This window comes from Rhyacophila brunnea, unplaced genomic scaffold (assembly GCF_057557595.1).
Source record: "Rhyacophila brunnea isolate RB1 unplaced genomic scaffold, BYU_Rbru_1.0 scaffold_3, whole genome shotgun sequence".
Lineage (NCBI taxonomy): Eukaryota > Metazoa > Arthropoda > Insecta > Trichoptera > Rhyacophilidae > Rhyacophila > Rhyacophila brunnea.
The window spans coordinates 15,355,796-15,378,221 of record NW_028232965.1 but is presented as its reverse complement, the minus strand read 5'-3'; the positions used below and the strand labels follow the sequence as shown (position 1 = coordinate 15,378,221).

General features: G+C 29.2%; 1 protein-coding gene across 7 annotated transcripts in view; it reads left to right on the top strand.

Annotated features, from left to right (window-relative positions):
* LOC147067947 (Ig-like and fibronectin type-III domain-containing protein 2) overlaps window positions 1-22,426 on the top strand; it is a 277,069-nt gene that overhangs the window by 100,737 nt on the left and 153,906 nt on the right. For all 7 annotated transcript variants that reach the window (XM_085952846.1, XM_085952843.1, XM_085952845.1 and 4 more), the window contains exon 2: window positions 2,990-3,040. The gene's annotated coding sequence lies outside the window, so the exon portion shown is untranslated. The remainder of the gene's footprint in view (window positions 1-2,989; window positions 3,041-22,426) is intronic.

Below are 22,426 nucleotides of genomic sequence, written 5' to 3'. Positions count from 1 at the left end.
AAGGGCTAGAAAAGGTGTAATACGAGTATGTAGTTTATAGTAAATAAAAAAGGACATTTAAATTTTAAAATACTCGCATGTAGAAACAGATATACTTGTGAAAGAAATTTGATGTGAGTTAAATACATTTTTATGCTAATGTGACAGGGGGTCGCAGTTTACTTGGCTATTAAAAATAGTGTTAAGGCTTGAAAAAGTTGGGAGCCCATGATTTAGACCCCACAAACGTTTGGACTTGAAATGCGATCAGGTAGTCGGAGCAGGTGGTTCGTTAACTTTGCCAATTTAAATTGTTTTATATTCACTTTGAAAGGAATCCAGGTAAAATCGATATTTTATTGAGGCATTTTCGTAAATAATTAAAATGGTGGTTTTTCTAAACAAATTTAAACGCATGCCCTTTTGCGATTACATACTAAACCTTTCTTGTTTTCACATTATCATCATCGGCACTATTACTGAATATGTGATGGTTTCCATGAATCGTCATTAATTACTTTAAAAACTTCTATTTGCGTTTTGTTTTGTTAGGACGATTCAGATTTGTTAGTTAACTTTTATTCATAGATAGTTACATTTTTTTTAAAATACATATTTGCATAAAGATTTAATTGTATATTTTTTAATAATACCAGAGACATTACGTTTGTAGATATAATTTAGAAATCATATACTTTGTTTTTAGTATTATACAAGACGGTTTAGAATAACAAGAGTAAACTAGTAAATAGGCATTGGAAAGTGTATGTATAGGTAGTAAAATATAAAATATTTTTTGTAACCGTAATAATATGGTATTCTATATAGGTATCTTAAAATAAATTTTATCTCTTCTAATTTATGTCTGTTATTTGAATGTTTCAGTTTTTTGAGAATAGCAGGAGTAATAAAAATAAAAATAAACACATATTGAAAATAACACAGAATCAAAATCTTATACTCTAAACTCCCATTTATCACAATATGGGTTAGTAACTTAATTTAATAGAAGACTACACTAATGTTTTCAATATTATATTTTATATTTAATTTCCGCTTCTGAAATAAATTAAACTCTTAATAATTTATTATTATCATCATCTGAAATATAACTCATTGTATCAATAATATTTACTAACTATAAACTCTAAATGGAGTTATAAATATTATATAAATTATTACCTTGTTGATCATTACTAAATATTTGACAGAAAATCAACAATAAAGTTATAAAACGTACTCATTATTTTCTTAGAATTACTAAATAAAGGGCCTTTGCTCTATATAATATCAGTGTCTTTATAATATAAATCAAATAATAAATACTAATTGTTATAATTGTTATAAGGCTACTTCCTCCAATTTTATTAATTCACAAGTTAGGCAGTTAAAGGCTATGAAATTGATATCCACGTATAATTGTTTATTTTCTTTCTTGGCGATTTTATTTTTAAAGTATTTTTACATCTTCTCGCTATTTTTTTTTTTCGAAAACTTTCCCTGTACCGCAATATAGCCGCACCCTTGCCCTTATCAAACCATTCTGAATGGAGGGCCGGCAGTTATGAGGGCTAAATCCACCAGTATTGGGGAATCTGCGAATAAATAAGAAAATAAAATGTCATTCTATAAAAACCGCCCCCCTCCTTCATTTCTGTTATACATCTCGCAGTCAATTTCAATAAATGTCAAAACGGGAAGGCCCCGAGGAGTTTGCATAAAAGTTTAACGTTTCCAATGAAAATAAAAATTCTATGCACGGGTATTCTAGTTGACGCTTTACATTGACAAAATGAGCGGCTCTTTATGTGACGACTCTGTTAGTAATGACGAATGGCATTTTTCAATTTTGACAAATGTGCATTCCAGATTATTTACTGGAATATTTAAAAAAAAAAAAAAAAATATTTATCACAAAGAATTTTACATTTGTTACTTTATTTACACTCTACACATTACTACGTTGACTAGATAATTACTTTTTAATTACCACATTTAAATAGCATGCTAATTATATCGAATGGCCACATAATCGTTTCTCTAAATCCAAACATTCATTGAAAAATAGTGCCAGAACAGGGATTCGAACCCTGGACCGACGGCATTATAAGCCGACACGTGACCGCTTGGCCATCATCGTGTTAGAAAATATTTTTATTTGCCTTTGATTAACATCGACATTTATGAAGTAACACGCAGCTCTTGTGACCAAGACAATCGGAAAAACCCAGCATTTCTTCAATACCACTTTCATAATTTCACGAAATATGGGAATTTAAAAATCATTTCTACACAAATATAATGGCTTTTAAATCAATAAATCTGAATTCATACAAAATACAATAACACATTAATTACCAACATTTAGAATCCCAATGGTTATTTTCCAATCAAAAATTGGTGTAGTTCTAAGAATAAAATATTGCCGAGTCACCTTTTTTAATAATCCACCCCCTCTCCCCTCTCGTTATAACTAAATCACATTGTTTTAATATTTCAATGGATGTGTACCAATAAGTTCATACTAACTTATTGATGCTTAACACAATGCTTACGGGCCCTTTTAATTAATTTTGTAATTAACGTGTTAATTTGCATTTGAAAAGTAATTAGCAAAAACACAATTTTGTGCGGCCCGTAAGCATTGGGTCCACGTCAATTATACATGTAATACATTTTCCCATTATCACTTTAGAATTGGACTGAAAGATCGCTAGCTACGCACAGCCGACCCGGCGCACACCGACTCACTACACCACTGCCCAAATGACATACAATTCAGCGAACGCTGAAAAATTTAAAAGATTGTCTTAATAAAAAATAGATAGACATAGTAACAAAAAAAAATAATGCACTCAATAAATGTTAGTGCTTGAGACTTCCACGGTCATTCACGATATCTCTTGAGAATAGCTTCTGCAAACGTCACCAAATAACTCGAAACATTATATATATTATATTACTAGACTTTTTTTTAATGAATTTAACTAACATCATTCTTTTTTTTCAGATCAATTTGTGTTGTCTGTGTAAGGAATACTAGATCCAAATAGTCATCAAGGTACGTACAATTTTTATGTATTTTTCAATAATATTTTGAAAATATAAAACCAGAAAAACATGTTCGTTTAAAATAAACATCAGCTGTTGCTCAAAATTGAAACTTTTTTTGTGCATAATAATATTTTTTTTCTAATACATTGTTATTTTTTAAATTTTGATATCAGAATCATTGGTATATTTTGGGTGGGTGTGTATTTCTTGCAATCGTGAGTTGTTCAATTTTATTATTCGTTTCAAGAAATGTTAAATAAATCAATTGTATTGTTTATTTTTATTTGCTACTTTATTATATATACTTTTTCGCATTATAAAATCTTTTCAATTTCACGTAAGCAATACCCCATAATATTACAACTGACTTTCAAAATTATTTTCAAAATCTTTTCAATTTATTCATAACGATTAATAATCTTCTGTATATCGTCTTCAGTCTTCTATTAATACAACAATACTTCAATATCATATAAAATGTTATTATTTATGCCAGTGTTTCGTAACATTTTTTACATCTTGGAACACTATTCAAATTATAAAGTGTTCACAATAAACTGAAGAATATCATTATAAACAAACTCTTAAAATGAACATATTTTGCTTATTTCACCTAAAAAAATAGTGAACATACGATGGGCGCGCGGCTTAGCAATTGGCCTATAGCGTCGTGGGTCCTAGGTTTGAATCCTGGGTCTGGCAAGTACACATAAACTATTTTTCAGTTTATGTATGAGTCAGAGTATGGAACTAATAGGTTGAGCAAGTAGCTGACATACATGTCTCGTAAATACAAAATCTGTTAATACAAACCTCCATTCAGCGGAGGCCCAAATGATCTAATTATGATCGGACATTGTCGAAAGTAGAACATATAGAAAAGCAATATTCCTCACAGATATGTTTTGATAAGATTACACTATAACTAAATATAGTTTAAATTTAGATATCATTGCACTAAATTCAATCAATCACTTAACGTTGAGTAGACGCGTGCATTTTATTACAGGCCACACTTTGCAATTGTACGCAGCACACTGGTTGAGAAGCTCTAATCTACGGAGTATAATTCCCCAGATATTATTTATAATATTATTTAATAAATATGGGCTACTATAATGATATTTAATTCAGAAAAAAACTCACAAAACCTTATTCTAATAAAATAGGGTTTTAAATATTAAAAAAATACATTTTTTTATTCAATCTAATATAATTTAGCAATGTTCAATGATATTTTATACTCGTAGTTTAAGAGGCAATCAACCAAGACATTCTCATATAATTATTATAAAAAAATGCGGATTAGACGTACTTAATAAAAAATGTGTATTAATAACTTCCACATAAACAAAAGGGAATTAACCATTTTTTTAATTTAGTTTCCATGTTTTATTTTACGTTTCTTTTACATAAAATGAATTTATATCATTAGTATTATTCCTGACGGTTGTTTTTCTTTTACACGTTCCAAATATTGTATAAAATAAATGTATTCAAACTTCAACTGAAAAGTAACGATATATTTCAGTCAAGTCAAAATAATCTATAAATTATACTGTCTGATTTAATGCCAAAATATCACACATGACAGGCAACAAAAAGCTCGCAGTACTTTTTTTACTCAGATTACTCTTTGCCTTGAAAGAATGTCGACTTTAGGTGCAGGAGCTAAAGTTTTCAACGAAATAAGGAAATGTTAAATTCATGGAATGTCTGTTATTTTCCACAACATGGAGTTTCCAAGGCGCGATTGTAGTATCTGTGATTTATTGTAACGGCGTCCTTGCCTTTCTCTGCTCTGCCACCCCCCTTAACTTACTTTCCAAATGTTGTCTTACTTTGTATTGGGTAAGTAGTGAACTAAACAAAAAGCGAGGAAATTTTCAATATGGCCCACCTTAATAATAATTAATCAGCTGTTTTGAGTGTTGTGTCTGCAATGTTTCTACAAAATTTTAATTAAATTTAATAGATGTCTATAAATACTTTAAATGTCTCAGTTTTACAACGTTATTTTCTTGAAATCAAGTTTCAAATAGTTAAAAATTACATAAAGCGAATTAGAGATAAATTAAAGCACGTCACTGATATAAACTTTCTATCAACAGACTTTTTTCAATATTCACAAAATAATAACCATTGTTTTGTGAGAAAAATCATTACAGTACAATTTAACCTACATAAGAATTAGGAAAATTTTGCATGCCGTGCTAACTAGACATGGAAATCTTGGCGTGGTCGAGGTAACTTGGCGACGTCTGTCAAGATTATGGCTATCGTTACGCTAACAATATCAATACAATACATACAACAAATCAATAATGAATATACAAAAAACTAATATCTCGACCCAACGGGTAAAGTAGATTATAATTAAAGTATATTATTTTTATCAATCTAGATCAGTGATTCTCAATATTTTTCGTGTTGCGGAACCCTCAAAACTGTTTGTAAAATCTCGCGGAACCTCTGCCTGTCTGAATCATTTTAAAAACCTAAAAGCTAAATTAATAACTAAATATATTACGCGAAAAGTAGTAAACACACACGCGCAGACCAATATGCACTTTAATTATAGACTTTTCTACTATTCGCACTCCGCTTTCAATTTTTTGCCTACTTAAAATATGCCGCTCATACGAAACATAATTTACAATAGAGTAAATATATTATAAAATATAATTAAATAATATTTTGAAAAAAAAATATACACTTCGGATAGATACAACTAATAATGTTGTCCTATAATAATTCTAGATTTTCCAAAACCAATGAAAATACCAATAAATCATACGTTCTAAATTATTATACTCTGCAAATAATTACTCTAAGAAATTTTAAACATTTGTGTAAGCAATTGACTATCGCTACTTTAACAATAACTATGAAGCAATGTCTAACTGAATTAAACGTTTTTAATGCTTATATAGATACCTACTAAAAATGTTCACTTCGTACTTTTTTTGCAAGTCTGTGAATTCTCGTAGAACCCCTGACACAGTTTGCGAAGCCTCAGGATTCCGCGGACCACCAGTTGAAAATCACCGATCTAGACAAACTAAATTCTTTTGTTTTTGATGTCATTTAGTCATTTGTTTATTTAACGATTTATATTTTATGGGGTATGTTTTGGTATAATATGACATTTTATTTTATTGAAGTCATTTTCAATTAGCCCAATTCATCTTTTGAATCCAAATATATGGACGGTGAGTTGACTCAGACAGCGACATTAAATCTAATTAAACCTTCCCAGATAAACCGAAACCACTTAAATTCTATTATTTTCATTGCACTGGCAAACAATCGATACCACTCACAGGTTGACCTTGACTTCTAAAGGACAATTTAAATTATATAAACATACATTTATTAACCACAATATTATACAATTGGCACCATAAATAATGCTAATTCATTTTTTTGTTCGTATTTAAATTAGACATTGCGCGAGCAAACAGAAACATCGCTAATTCAATTGATTTTATGAAATATTCGACTGTTATTAGCGAATTAAAATATATAAAAAGCTATGGTGCTATCTGAGCTTAAAATAAATATCTATAATAATATCATATAATATAGAAATTGCTTTCAAAAGGATATATTATGGTCTCTAGAGGTATATATAAATATAACAAGCTGCATTGGTTTTCAAACGAAAGATGACTTGGGATTCGGGGTTATAATTATATATTGTATGCTTTAAAAATATATAAATTTCATATATTTTATTATTACGTTCAACATTTATTTAGATTACTTTAATGTTCAAGTACCAACTGTTCTTTTAAATTACATATTGTTTATGTCACTTTAAATCACAGTTTTTGAAATGATATTCAACCACTCCATTGCTTTAAATTCTAGTTTTTCTTTCATCAATATAATATGATTTATTTCGATTACGTGCAAGTATAGCATGTATAGTAGCAATATAAAAAAAAACCAACGGGAAAAAATACCTTCGTAAAATAATGAAACAACCTCGATTGAGACATCACGTTATAGCTCAATATAATATAATATTATAGAGAATCATTATAATATATTATCTAAAAAATACATCATTTGAAAACACCCCGGATATTTATATTTAACTACTGCATTTTTTTTTTTAAATACGACACCTTTTAAAATTTTTCTGAATCCTCGTCGATGTGCTTTAAGTCCGTCTTATCTAATTACGATGAAATTAACTAGTAGTTTTTACATGAAATTCTTATCAAATTGCATTAGTTATATACTTACAAATAATTCATTTTGATATATATATATATAGGTGGGTGGCTAAAAAATCTGTATGTTATAGTTAGTATTAGGTAACGGTAAATTTTTGGTGGAAAGAAATGATAAATTTAATAACACATTTTTTTTAAATTAAATAAGTATCTAACTGTATTTTTTTATTAAAATAATGATATATCACATTAGTCAGAACTGATGGGTCCCATCATCCAGATTGAGTCCCACTCAGTACCTATATTTTTTCAAGATTTGTTTTCGAATTAGGTACATATCATTTTATTTTCATTTTTAATTGCTTTTCCGCTTTTATAAAATAACAAAACCGATTCATAATATACAACGTAACCAGCCTTGATATTTTATAAATGTGTTTTTTTAAGTTGCCTACTAAAATACAAATATCATACGTATATTTATATTTCTTATAAAAATTATATTATTTAATAGGATATTTCTTGAATAGATCTAAGTCAGATTGTCTATTTTAAAACTATCAAAAGAGGTAACGCAGTCTCCTTAATATGTAATTTTTCAACATTATTTTCAAACTGATTGGATGTGGAATTTTTCCCAATACCCGGAATTGGGAAATACCGGTTTCGGTTTACATACGTAAGTTAGACACGCTAATTTCCGGTAAGGAGGAAGCGGCGCGCAATGCACGCTCAGAAGCCTAGACTTGCGTAATCAAAGTAATATAATATAGTACCTCTATTCCATTGTGAATTAGTTATCATTTGTCATTCAGTTATTAATTTCTAATGTGGTATATTACAAGTGCTATGATTTATGACATACCAAGAAAATTCATCGAATTTGATGCATTTCTAAATAATTAAATTGTTCTGTCTCATTTACTGTCAAAAGGAAACGCGTAAAGCGTAATAATTAACAATATAATTAAATACATACACAATACATTGATTGTGTGTAGTGCAGAGATGTTTTACGTAAAGCAAGTGTATTTAAAAAATATATTATTTGATATATTTGAATCAATTAAAAGTCTTACCCGTATTATGTAGGTATTTGAAAAATACAATATATATTATGTACAGTAAAGGTAAAATGCGGAGAGACATTTTGTACATAATAAATAGATTTTCGTAAAAACTTCACAAAAACGATATATCCAATATTTATTTCAAGAAAAAAATGCATTGCATTGTTTTTTAAATCCTTATAAAGCACTACTAATATGTTTTCAAATTCTGCTATTGAAATATTGAAATTATGACTAGATAATTACTTTAACATGCTAATTATATCGAATGGCCACCTTAATCGTTACGCTCTGGGCGCGTCTTTAGTGTCCAATGTATTAAAAAATAAATGTATCTCATTGCGGTGTATGTGAAAAAATAAAATTAGTTTTTCAATAGTTAAAATAAGCGTTAAAGTGTTAATAATACAATATAGATGGTAGCAGAGAGTTACATAATATACAAATAGAAATTCCCTTGAATTCACAACTTCAGTTAGTAACACGACACCCAAAAAAGAAGAAAATAAAGCGAATTTCATATATCACTTTATTTTAATCACGTTTAGTGAATTAACTACTTGTCTATATAGCGATTAAAATCGGTTAATATCCCTAAATATCAAAATGTACAACAGCTATGGATTTATTGCTATTAGGAGAAAGACATACTTATAACATTTAATGCTAAAAGTTGTAACTGTTTGAATAATTAAATTTTAGAAATATAACAAAAATAAAAATAAAATACTTAATAAAATTAACTATTTGTTATTTTCTAATTCTATTTCATTCCACCAAGCAATAAAAAAATTTTAATATAAACATTTTATTAAATAAGTACTCCTTATCCAGATGAAATTCTAGCCAACAAATCAAATCCATTATCAATAATTCACATTGCAATTTCATCAAATCGAAAAACAAGGCAGTCACTGTTTATTGGTTTTCTTTTCTCTCTTTTCAATAAAATGATCTAAATGAAAATATTTTTAGCTTTTATTTTTTATCTCAAATATCAAAGTTGCATTTTATTTCGGTGAAAGAGAAATTTGAATCATTGTTATTTTGTAATACTTAGAATTTTTCGATGAAGTAACAATATTTTGTTTACAGAATGATTCTTAAATAACAAAACATCGAAGCATTAAAAGTATAATATGATTAATTTGACTGCCATTTTCATGATGTAATAGCATTTCAGTTAAAATTATGGTCGATACAACCTTATTACAAATTTAGTCATCCAGTGGTACTCAAGTGATAGAAAACGTAGACCTAGATGCAGCTGAATCGACGATATGGTTAAATTATGCGAAATTTAATTTCAATTCAATTCAATTTCAATTCAATTCAATTTAATTCAATTCAATTTATTTATTTTTTACATATTGTGGACATTACAAATTATAAGTAAAAGACGTTCACAACATGACATAAAAAAAAAAGAGATAGATAGTATGTTATTAACGCTTTCGCTGCTGAATAGATAATGAGATTTTAATTGCCCCCTTTAAAATGCACGTTAATTACATCGATCGGCCGCCTGGTCATTACGCACCGTGTGCGTCTTCCGCGTCCAAAGTATTAAACAGTAGAAATATGTACATACAAAAATATGAATTAAATAGGTACATGGAAATACACCGGATGAGTTAAGCAGAAGTAAAAGTAAGAATTTATAAAATAACGCCCACCTATACTCATCCTCACGTAGGTGGAATATATCAACACCCGAAGCAATTTCGTTGAACATAGTTATCGCCCTCCCAATTGGCATTACCAGTGGCAGGTTGGTTCTGCACCTTGGGAGAATAAACAACTGATGTTCTCTATTTCTAAGATAGTATCAGGGACACACATGTCAACACTGCCCAGAATGTCAGAGTTCTCAAAGTAGGTAGTAACTCAATGTACAGGATCAAGAAGAATTTAACCAACTTTAAAAAACGTTTATTCAATAGTATACTGATATGAGTTTATAGTGATGACAATCTATTATACATAATCGAATTATAATCAATGCGGTAATTCATCAATTATATTAGAAATATAAATAAGTACATAATGTGTGAAATGAATGTGAAATTATCATTTAACGGCTATAGAATATTGTCCTTTGTCTTTTATTAAAACACAGAATAAAATAAAAGCGTATAAATATTTTTATTACTAACCAGTTGTATATTTTTCATGCTATAAGTATTTTATGGTAGTTTAATATATTATTATATCAAGATTCAATCTTTTTTATGCAATAAATACTAAAATAAAATTAAAGAAAAACTAGAGAGCCTTAAGCTTTAAAATAATAATACATTTAATCATCATAAACCATACACAAATCATGACAAATACGGAACATAAAATATTGCAATTTCTCCAAAATTAAAATTGTGATTCAATTGTATAATTTTACAGAAAGTTTGCTGAATGTGTAATAAAATCGTATGTTTTAATAAAATGAATATGATATCAACATGTCACTTTTGTCAATACAAAAGAATATTTAAAAAAAATGCGATAACCATGGACATGTAATGTACCAACAAAATATGCTATTAATGCTTTATTCTCAATTTCAAACGATGACATTTACAATATTACCTAATAATATATTTTAAATAATAACAAAACTATGTTCATTTATATTATGAGAAAAAAATTATGATATTGACATAAAGCTATACTACAATCAATCAATTGATTGTTCTCTCCCAAAGGTACTTAATTCTCTAATTACTCAATTTTTAATTTTCGACCGCAATATGGCACTTTAAGATATCTCTGAGAGACCGTTCTAGAGTATATTTGTTCGACAAAATAAATGTATTTGACAAGGCAAAAAACAGAGACACGAATAGCGTACAAAACATATTGAATAGTTAGTAGTGGATAAATGCATACCAATGACGATGATAATAAAATTTTACTCTCTATTGCAAACATACACGTAGACTAAGCGGTAATATTAATATGCGTTTCAATTTCAAAAAATCTTGTTAACTAGCAAAATTTGAGACCAAAGCTCTCTCTGGCCACCGTTTTATTATTCAGATCATTCTAGAATGACCGCTGGTGAGCATTGCTTTCTCATGCCAAAACGAAAGTGCCACAATCCACCGCAAGAGGGAAGGATAAGCTACTTCCGTCGACGGAAAATCGCGTCGCTCTCCAGTTATTTTCAACAATTTCACCTTTAAAGCGATTTAAGATATTAATTTAGTATTTATTATGCTGTTATAATAACATTAATAGTTTTGCAATAATTTACAAATCCAGTTATAATGCTTTATACGCGTTGACAAAAAGGCAAGTTTGATTATAATATTATAAAGGTTTAATTTAACTCGATATAATTATTATTATTATTAATAATATTTAATATTATATTACAGTATATTATATTTACTTATATAATTCCGCATTGTACTTGAAACTAGACGAAAACCACTGAACCTACCTCAATGTTTGGTGCCTTGAACATAATAAATTATTTTATTACAAAAAAAACTAAAAATTAAGATAGATCCACTTAAGGGTGATTGTAATGCCTCTGTGAGTGAATTATTAAACTTCAATCAAACACAGTTTTCGTTTAAAAAATCAACACGTATCTAGAAATATTAAAAAGATTTTTTTTTAATTAAAATTTTTTGATAGTTATTTTTTTTAATACATACATCGTATTACGATCTTTAGAAGGTGACAGATTTTTTTTTAAATCATAGTTTTAACGTTGTTTCATAATAATAAATTTAATTAATAAAAACAAATTTTAAATTAAATATTTAATATAATTTTAAATTAATATTTTAAATTAAACACAATAACTAATAAAACGTATCACTTCACTATTTTGGATTCAATCTTATTGGTATTATTTAATTAATCCAACATGTTAAAAAAAACACATTTCCGCGTCAATGCAGAGCATGTGAATTTCCACAGAGTATAGATTATGTTTTTATTACTATGAGTGACTTTAGCTATTTAATGTACAAATAAGTTATTTTAAAGATCTAATTAGACCAATAGAGTCGTGAACCCAACCAGATTCAACGATTCACTATGATTGTCATGAGCAATGGTAGACTTTAAATATCAATTATAGTAAACGATTCAGTAACCAACTCGATCGTGTTAACGCTCGATTATATTAGCTCATAATAAGCACTCAGTTGAAAACAATTTATTAAAAAAATAATCAAATTGGTGACAACACCAAACAGTCTTCCCTCATATAATGTTGTTGTTTTAAATGTCAATGGAAACTATTTGGGGATTAGGTATACTCAAATAAGTAACACGCAGCTGATTGTATTCACTAGTATATTATTTTTGTTTCATATTATTATCGTCTGTTCAAATATTGAAGATTTCATTATATAAACGTCAAATTTGCGTTATATCAAAAGTCAGATAGGACACGATACGTACGCCCTACTCGGAAGCTCACACTTAATTTGAATATTATAAGCACAAACCATCACTTTATTTTCAATGTAATACGTTTGGAATATAATATTAAAATAAGTGTGCAAATTATTTTTTACGTTGGTTATTGTAACGTTTATATTACAATTACAACAGTAGTTATTGTACTCGTATTATGAAGTTAATATATCATTATGTTAATAATGTTTAAAATGTGTACTCATTTTCCCACACCCCGTTTGGCCTGAAAGCAAATGTCATAACCAACGTAAGCCTTTGAGCACAAAGCTCCGGCATCTAAAAGGTAAGTATTATATCTCAGGCGGGTCAACCGGGCATCACACAATTTAGTGATTGATTACTTATGCTTCGTGTTTCATATTAACGTCGCATTGTTGGACGGACACATTTGTTACGACTGCCTTGTTATATTTAGAACGTAATTTGTTATTGCTCTGTATTCAATACTACGATGGAGCTTTATAATTCTAAGAATATAATAATATCAACACAACGAGATAAGTATCTACGGCTTATAAAGGACTTTTATGAAACCAGTCTGTATAAGGTTAACTACGAGGTTGACCTTTTATACATTTATGTAATCCTTTAAAACATTTTCATGACTTCGTTAGAAGAGCTTTGTTTTCTATTATGAAAGAGCTTTTTAAAGTTTTTATTTAGTCATTTAAAACATTTACAACATAAAATTGTTACATTTAGATAGTAAATACTTTACAAAATATTTACTTTCACAATTTAATAAATAAGTCATTTAAAGCTCTTAAGCTTTTTAATTTAAGAATCTGTGTACTTTTTAAATCTACTGGTAACCAATTTCATATAAGTACATCAAACTAAAATATTGACTAGTATTGATTGTATTTCTTAAAAAATAATGTTATCAACAAATAGTTGGTAATATCATTAAACTAACCAATTATATATTATTTTAATAGCTGGTAGCTATAAGTAAGGCCAATATTATTATATAATTTGTTGTCTTTTTTTAATTTCAGAAATATCTAGTATATCAACTAATAGATACAAAAATCAACATTAATTTATATAAAATAGGTAGAAACATGTAGTTAGTATTTAATACTTTTAAGGGTTAAAACGTTTTATTGGTGATAATTATTGATAATTGATAAATCTTTACCTCATAATAGCTATAAATACTGATAATAAAATTGTAGTGTCTGTCTGTGGTTTCAAAATATTGGTCACGAAATATTGTTTTTTTTTAATTATCGTCTCTCTTCTTCTCTCTTCTCTTCTTTCATTATAGTTTAAAAACTAGTTGACTACTATTAACGAAACTTCCATGGTATACAGACTACACTCTTGTAACTACTGTCCACTTATATATCTTACAAGATAGAACTTCCCTAAAAAAACCTTGAAAAAATTTATCACGAGTGGGTATAGTGATGTTATAGCAGCGGCAGGGTAGTGAGGTGAGGTGCAATCTCTCAGTCGAGTATGATACTAATTACGTGACTGGATATTCATAGAAATGCAATCGCTCGGTAGAAGGGTACGCGATTAAATTCAACTATATTTATCATATTGATTTGCAAATTTCAAATTCAATCAGTTGATTTCTTCATTCTGTATATTTGTTTACTTGTTATTTGCGTATTTAACGCGGATAGAATCATAGACTATCGATAGTTGACAATATAGCAGCGTACAAAGTCAAACGTATAATATTGGTACGTTAGCACTTATACTTGATAAAGTTTAGCACATATTGTAGTGTCTATTTTTATTGGAATTTTGAAATACATTAAGGCTATACTTCAGCTGGGGCACGGTCTAAAACGGTCGTGACTACGTGACGCGAAGATTATGCAAACGACGCCTGCAGAACAAAACATAATTTGTCATAAAAATTCAACATGCGTCCATTTAATGTTCTGATTATTGTTCTATTAGTAACAATAATAATATATTCATTGACATGTTTTCTTTTTCAAGTAAATGGGTAACGTTTTTTAGTCATCTTTACATGATTTAAGAATTAATACCCCCGTCGCCATCACGAAACAAATTGACGTGTTCACAGCTCGACTTTCGCTGTCCGATTGCCAGCGAGTTCAAAATTTCGTCGCAACTATTGGTGAAAATTATTTGCCGTTTCACTTATGTACCTACGCTCTTAATATTTATAATGATTTTCATAAAAATACACAAGAATTATGTAAGTATATATTGTTTCTCTTGCAAGCAAGTTTTGTGTTTTAAATATTTAATTTACAAAATTCTCTTAATAGTTTAAGTATTAATTTTGGCTATATTAACCCGTCACACACATTGTCAGGCTATTCTAATATATCAAAGTTAATCTCCGTTTTACAACTTTTACCCGGTTGACAATATAGAGCCATGGGGCAAGTAGGGATATTGTATATTTGGAGGGGTAATTCATGCAGTTTCCAAGGGTTATGGAGTCGTTTGTTTGCCTAGGGGGCACATCACGAATCTGACCACTGACAATTATTCATCCCGCGTACACCCGGCATCACTGGGTTTTCTATCTACCATGAAATTTCCACCTATGAAAGTATGAGTTCAGAAACACACCTCGGTTATATTTTTTGGGCTGTGATCCAACATTTCATATTACAGGGGAGGTTAGGAAATTTTTATCAGGTGTGTATTTTAGGAATTTTCAATAAATAGAACGGAATTTCTGAATTCAAGAAATGTCTTAAATTTAGAAAATTGTGTTACTTATTACATCTACAATATCAATATGTAAGTATCCGTATATATTATAGTTTACCGTAAGTATTACTAACCATTAATGTCAGGTTATAAAATAAAAGTATACTATATTACTCATAGTAATTATTAACATAATGTCATAAATGGCAGAATTAATTTTTATTATTTTCGTAGATAGAAATAGCGTAATAGAGGCGTATTTATTGTACAACTATCGATTGGCTACGACCTTTTCCGCGTGAAATACGAATAGAAAAAGTAGACAAATATACACAAGACGAACGAAAAATTCGTGTAGTTAATTGTTCGATTAATAGATCTCATACTCACACTGTTACAAATTATTGACAAATAATTTGTTCGATTGCTAAGCGTGCGATTCTGAATTTATGCCTTACTCCAAATTGTTGCAAGCGCGTTATTTTCAAGTAGTTTTTTTTGAGATATCAAAAACCGAGATAAAATTAGTCTACAAATTACAATACTTGATCCAAATAAGGGTGGAATATACACGCTGCCCTGGTTTCACATTTCTCTAATGTAGTGGCCAATATAATTAAATAGCACAGTATGGCTTGGTATCTTATATCAACATTCGTCAATATGATGTAAAAATTTTACCAACGTCGGTAGTATTTTAATTTTAATGTTTTATATTATGTAGTATTCTTGAGCTTAGTTCTGATAATGACATCAGTTCAGAAACAGAGTGTTATTAAAAGACTGCGTCTTGAATTAATACTGAAATTACATGATTGACTATAGTGTTATATACGTCAGAAAACAGGGATAGCATGTCTGACTTCTGCTTACGGTGTATTATCAATTTTAGAGTTTTAAGCGTATTTTCCCCATTGCTTACCATTCATATTTCCATACTACACTATGCTAGTATAAACTTATGAACATTTTTAACTTTCTGAAATATATTTATATAGGTATATATATTAAATTAAAAACGCATCGGAAACCTGGACATTAACTCTTCGAAATGAACGCGCCCTAAACATCTTTGAAAGAAAAATTCTCCGCCGTATATATGGACCGATCAGGGATGGCACCAATTGGAGGAGAAGATATAATGCTGAGCTCTACGGGCTGTACGAAGATTGCAGCGCAGTTCAATCAATTAAGATTGGGAGACTGCGATGGCTAGGCCATGTGCACCGTATGAATGACAATGAACCGGCAAAGAGAGTAATGTCCAGCAATCCAATAGGACGTAGAAGAGGAGGGAGGCCAAAGATTCGCTGGTTAGATGGAGCTGCCAGTGACTGCCGTATTCTGGGGGTACCAAATTGGAAAGCGGCCACACTGGATAGGGACAGATGGAGGGAGCTTGTTGGAGGAGGCCAGGACGCACACCGGGTTGTAGCGCCTCTGATGATGATGATGATGATGAAATTAAAAACTAAACGTTGTATGCAGTGTTATAGTGAAATTAAAACAATAATTCATTAAAAGGTTAAACAGACTCGTAAATTATATAATATTATTTTAAAATTTGACGTACAATGTAATCTTTCTAAATATTTAAATACCAGTCGTGTATAAAAATTAAGCTCGGCAACACTAGGTTTATTTTTCACTTCCACTCATTAAGTATGTTTAAAAGACTTTTATATGAAAATTAACCTAAAAAAGGCTTTACAATTAAGTTATAGGCGCCGCTTTTATTATTTACAATACACATAATTAATGCACGTCCTAACAACCCTTTTTGTTTTTCAGCTTAGCACAAAGAGATGCTCTTTAACTTTACTGTTCTTTATGAAAAGTTTTGGTAAACAATTTTATCTTTCTGCGTTCCCAACATAAACATGATAAAAAAAATTGCTTCCAAAAAATATTTTGTCTGTTCTTGGTGAGGTTTTTTTCGTTTTTTTTTATTCTGTCTATAAACGAGAGATCATTAATTTGTTTGTTTGGATAAAGACCGAGTTGAAATAATGTAGTATTATTAATATTTATTTACTTTTATACGTTTATTTCAATTATATAAATATTCATAATATTATCGAAAATAATTATTTATCAATTAATAAACATGATTTCTAAATAAATTCATTCATTTATCTGGAAGTACACAGCTAATAATAAAATTCAAGTTAATCCACTCAAAATGGTTAAATTTTCAATATTACGCGATTACCATGTCACACGTGATGAAATTCCATCACTCAAAACGTCAATAGAAACTGATAAAAATCTTTCGGTTTAACTACAAACTCTGTTTCGTGTTATTTCCGTAAAATTAATAATTTTTGCCAAATTTTAATACTAAAGTATGTTATTCTTAATAATATATATTTGTTTCTGGGGAAATGGCAACATGATATTATTATATAGCAGTGTGATAAGCAGGGTAATTTTTACTCAGAAAGTCTCGAGTATTGTCGGTATAGTCACCCACTACCGTTTATGTAATTTGAATAGAATTTAAACGGTTCACTTTTATGTGACTATTATATTATATACATAATTAATAATAAAATATACTTCCATGCAACATTCCATATAACTATTTTATTTGCTGCGCGGAAAAAAATATTTCTGTGCAGCAATATTTTTGATATATTTTGAAGTATGTGGGTGTGGATATTGGTCGCCACACGAAAAGTTTTCTTACCAGTTTTTTTTTTTGTTTCTACGAGAAATGTTTATGCTCTGGTTATACACAACATTTGAATAATTGAATTTTCCAGACCCGGGATCTAAACCTGAGACCCACGACTCACGACGACACCGACATGGTACCGATAGACAATCGCAGGATGATAATTTTTCTTAAACAAGTTCCAATTTAGAATTATTCTCCTGCCGAAATAAAGTGCATCGTAGTATGTAACTACAACTACCTATTTTTTTAGACTACAACCAGAACATATTTTCATTTTAAATGATACACGTGTAGTGCGCGGCCACACTGCCGCTAGGCATAGAGAAAAATATTATTTATTTTATTTTTTCCATAAATATCAAATGTCTATTTTTGTTTTTTTTTATAGCATTTTCATTTAATATATATATTATTTCTCATCGTAAAAAAAATAATTACGCTCTGTAAGACGATTACGTGTACCTTGAAGATAAAACATCGTTTATCCGACTGGACGAGACAACAAAAAAACTTAGTTTTTATAAATGGGTATATATTTGACAATTTTCCTGTCAAAAAGGGACAACTTCATCCCCGTTATAAATCATGGCGATATCACGGTGTCAGCGTATTATTTTTCACTTGTCACCCCTTTGTTGGGTACATGTGTACCGCACCGCGCTTTTTACTCCCCGTCAGCTCATAATAAATAGGTAAGTGTCCACTTGCGGTGTTGCGCCTACCTACACTTCAACCCTACCCCAAACCCCCTACACACAACTTCATCCACATTACTGCATTTAACATCACTAACGTAGACTCGATTTAACCAAATAATAAAGATTTTTAATGAAAAACTACACATTAGATAGTTATTAGGTACTACATTATAATGGTTTCGTTTCATGACGCTCTAAAAATTACCAATTAATATTGACACGGATACTAGGTCGGTTTAATGTGCCGGATGTGCATTGCATAGTTTATCTGCACCGCTTTGACGGATGTCCAATGCAATGCACATCTGACACGGCTCGAAGAGATACGCAGTTTCAGATATATGTATCAAACTAGACGCAGTTAATTTCCCGTTCCAGAAAGAGTTTTGGGCCACATTCCGTTTATATTAATAACTAGCTAAAGTACCCTAAAGTACTTTGCACGAAGTTATCTCATTGATATGCCTGTATATTTTTATATAGCCATTACTCACTTCTGAATTACCGTATACTGGTAGGTAACAGCATATTTTGCATGTATACAATTTTTGTAGATTTCCTTAGCGACAAAGCACACTGCGAGTGGCCGTGCGATGCGCGCGTGGCACGAGAGGTGTAAAATCACCTGCTTTGTGCACAGCGTAGTGCACAAAATAATAATGCTATATTATGTAAGCTCTCTGCTCACTGGTCACTTAGATATGGGTTTTAGCGACTCAAGTTTCACTCTCATGCATCTTTGGGTTATATGCTTACAACTGACCGCGATTAAATTACGATATTGTTTGTACACTAGATTGACTAAACAAACAATTAAATAACCAAGTACAACTACAAAGATATAACTCAGGCAATCGCCGATATAATAATAAAATTTAATAAATTACGTTAGGACCTACCTATATAAAGCGAAAGATATTAAATATTTCAATTATTGGAAAGTTTCAATTATTTTTTTTAAATATTCGGTAATGATCACAGATAAATTAAGTATACATAGACTGTAAAGATACTGACAGGAAAACACAAAGACGCTAAAACTAATTAGAATGGAAAAGTACAAAATTATATAAATTATTATTAAAACTAAGTTTCAATCAAGTCACAGTCGATAAAACGTATTAATTAAAAATAGTTTATTAAAATATATTTATAATATTAATACTATCGACTGAAGGTACTTGATGGAATTTGAATTTAAATTCAAATGGATTTAAGTTTTGTACTATTCCATTTAAGTCGTTTTTTGCGACCCGGGTTTCGCCTTTCGGCATCTTCAAGCGCCGTATACACTCACCAAAGGCAAACACACACTGACAATGAACACTCTTAACTCTAGCTTATATAATAAATCAATACAATAAAGTAGGTAAAAACTCCATTACCTACATATCAAGTCAAAGGTCACAAAAAATATGCATAACAAACAAATTATGAATAGTTTAAGTGTCTAAGCTTAATAATAGATCATTATTCTTTATAAACAATAAAAATACTTCACTCAAGACGTGTAAATCGTCAATTCTAAGAAAAATGGGCATATATTGGAAAATAATTAATGGAGTTAACTAATGAGATCTTAGTCTTTAATAATACTATTACACGGTACCTACTTTTTTATAACATTATTTTTAAGCTATACATATAATATTAATATTATTAATATTAATAACATAAATATTAATAAGATTTACTGACACTTCAACTATTCATAATTTGTTTGTTGTATTTTTTGTGACTTTTGACTTGATAGGTAGGTAATGGAGTTTTTACCTACTTTATTGTATTGATTTAATATATAAGCTAGAGTTACGAGTGTTCGTTGTCAGTGTGTGTTTGCCTTCGGTGAGTGTACACGGCGCCTGAAGATGCTGAAAGGGGAAACCCGGGTCGCAAAAAACGACTTAAATGGAATAGTACAAAACTTAAATCCATTAGAATTTAAAGTATATCTGCTTTCATACCATATCGCAGTGTTCATAATGTTGTAAAATCGAAATAATTATCCAATAAAACTAAATTTAACATTTTCATATATTTTATATGTACTTCCATTCAAATATATTTTACCTAACTCAAATTAAACTAGACAAAAAATTAGACATGAGATATACACAGATCGTATTCGTATTTAGACACGAACATTATCGAATATTTTCAACAGCATCCTTGACATGTGTATCAAAAATCTTTAACCCGTTACTAATATTATTGTTAATTTATATTTTATAATTATTATACCACTTGAGTAGTGAATCATTAAATTAACGATCTTGTCGATTTCCATGTACATATTTTTCAAGTCTTATTAGGTACTTAATATTATATTCATCTATCGTGAAATTTTCCATGCCATAATGTCTACTAAGAACAATTAAATAATATAATGATATTAATTTTCATTCTTTTCCGAATGATGAACTTCGTGATCACTTTTCTGCATTTATTTTATAACGATGTTTTACAATTTTCTCGGTATGTTTCAACACTAAGTAAATTCAATTTTAAGTGCTGAGGACGGAAGAAATACAAATGTATCGGTGAACAATTTGATTAAATCTCTGAATTAAACATACGAATGTAAATTCTAATAACTGTTTTCAATATTCTGTAAAATTCAAATGATCCATATTACTATTCCAAGATAATTGATATTTTTTATATTTATTAATATGGTTAGTATTTGAAGAAAGACAATTTCAAATAAAATACGTCAAGAAGAACTAATAAATTAAGAACAACAGTTAATACGCTATGTCCATGGATATAGAATAAAATGATTATAATTTTTCATAGAAAACATTTGCATATTTGAACTGTACTTAATATTATATTCATCTATCGTGAAATTTTCCATGCCATAATGTCTACTAAGAACAATTAAATAATATAATGATATTAATTTTCATTCTTTTCCGAATGATGAACTTCGTGATCACTTTTCTGCATTTATTTTATAACGATGTTTTACAATTTTCTCGGTATGTTTCAACACTAAGTAAATTCAATTTTAAGTGCTGAGGACGGAAGAAATACAAATGTATCGGTGAACAATTTGATTAAATCTCTGAATTAAACATACGAATGTAAATTCTAATAACTGTTTTCAATATTCTGTAAAATTCAAATGATCCATATTACTATTCCAAGATAATTGATATTTTTTATATTTATTAATATGGTTAGTATTTGAAGAAAGACAATTTCAAATAAAATACGTCAAGAAGAACTAATAAATTAAGAACAACAGTTAATACGCTATGTCCATGGATATAGAATAAAATGATTATAATTTTTCATAGAAAACATTTGCATATTTGAACTCCATTTGGCGCGTAAATACGTATGTGATGATGTGAAAGCTGCCTTATATCATTTTTAATTATATCTGTGTCACTCTTACTTAATCTGATTTAACTAATCATTGTGTAAATTTTGATTTATTTGGTTGCAAGTAGGTACATATACACAAATGTGTGACTGATTGGAATCATGAAATGAAATGGTCCTTACAAGCGTAGCCATATTAAGCTCACTTTTATAAAACTCGATCATCAGTAATGATTTCAAAAGCTCTAGAGATCATTGACACATGGCATACAATGAGGAAATCCAACTTTTTTTCATAATAATATATCCCCACCGTTTTAACGAATGCGAGTAAGCAAAGTA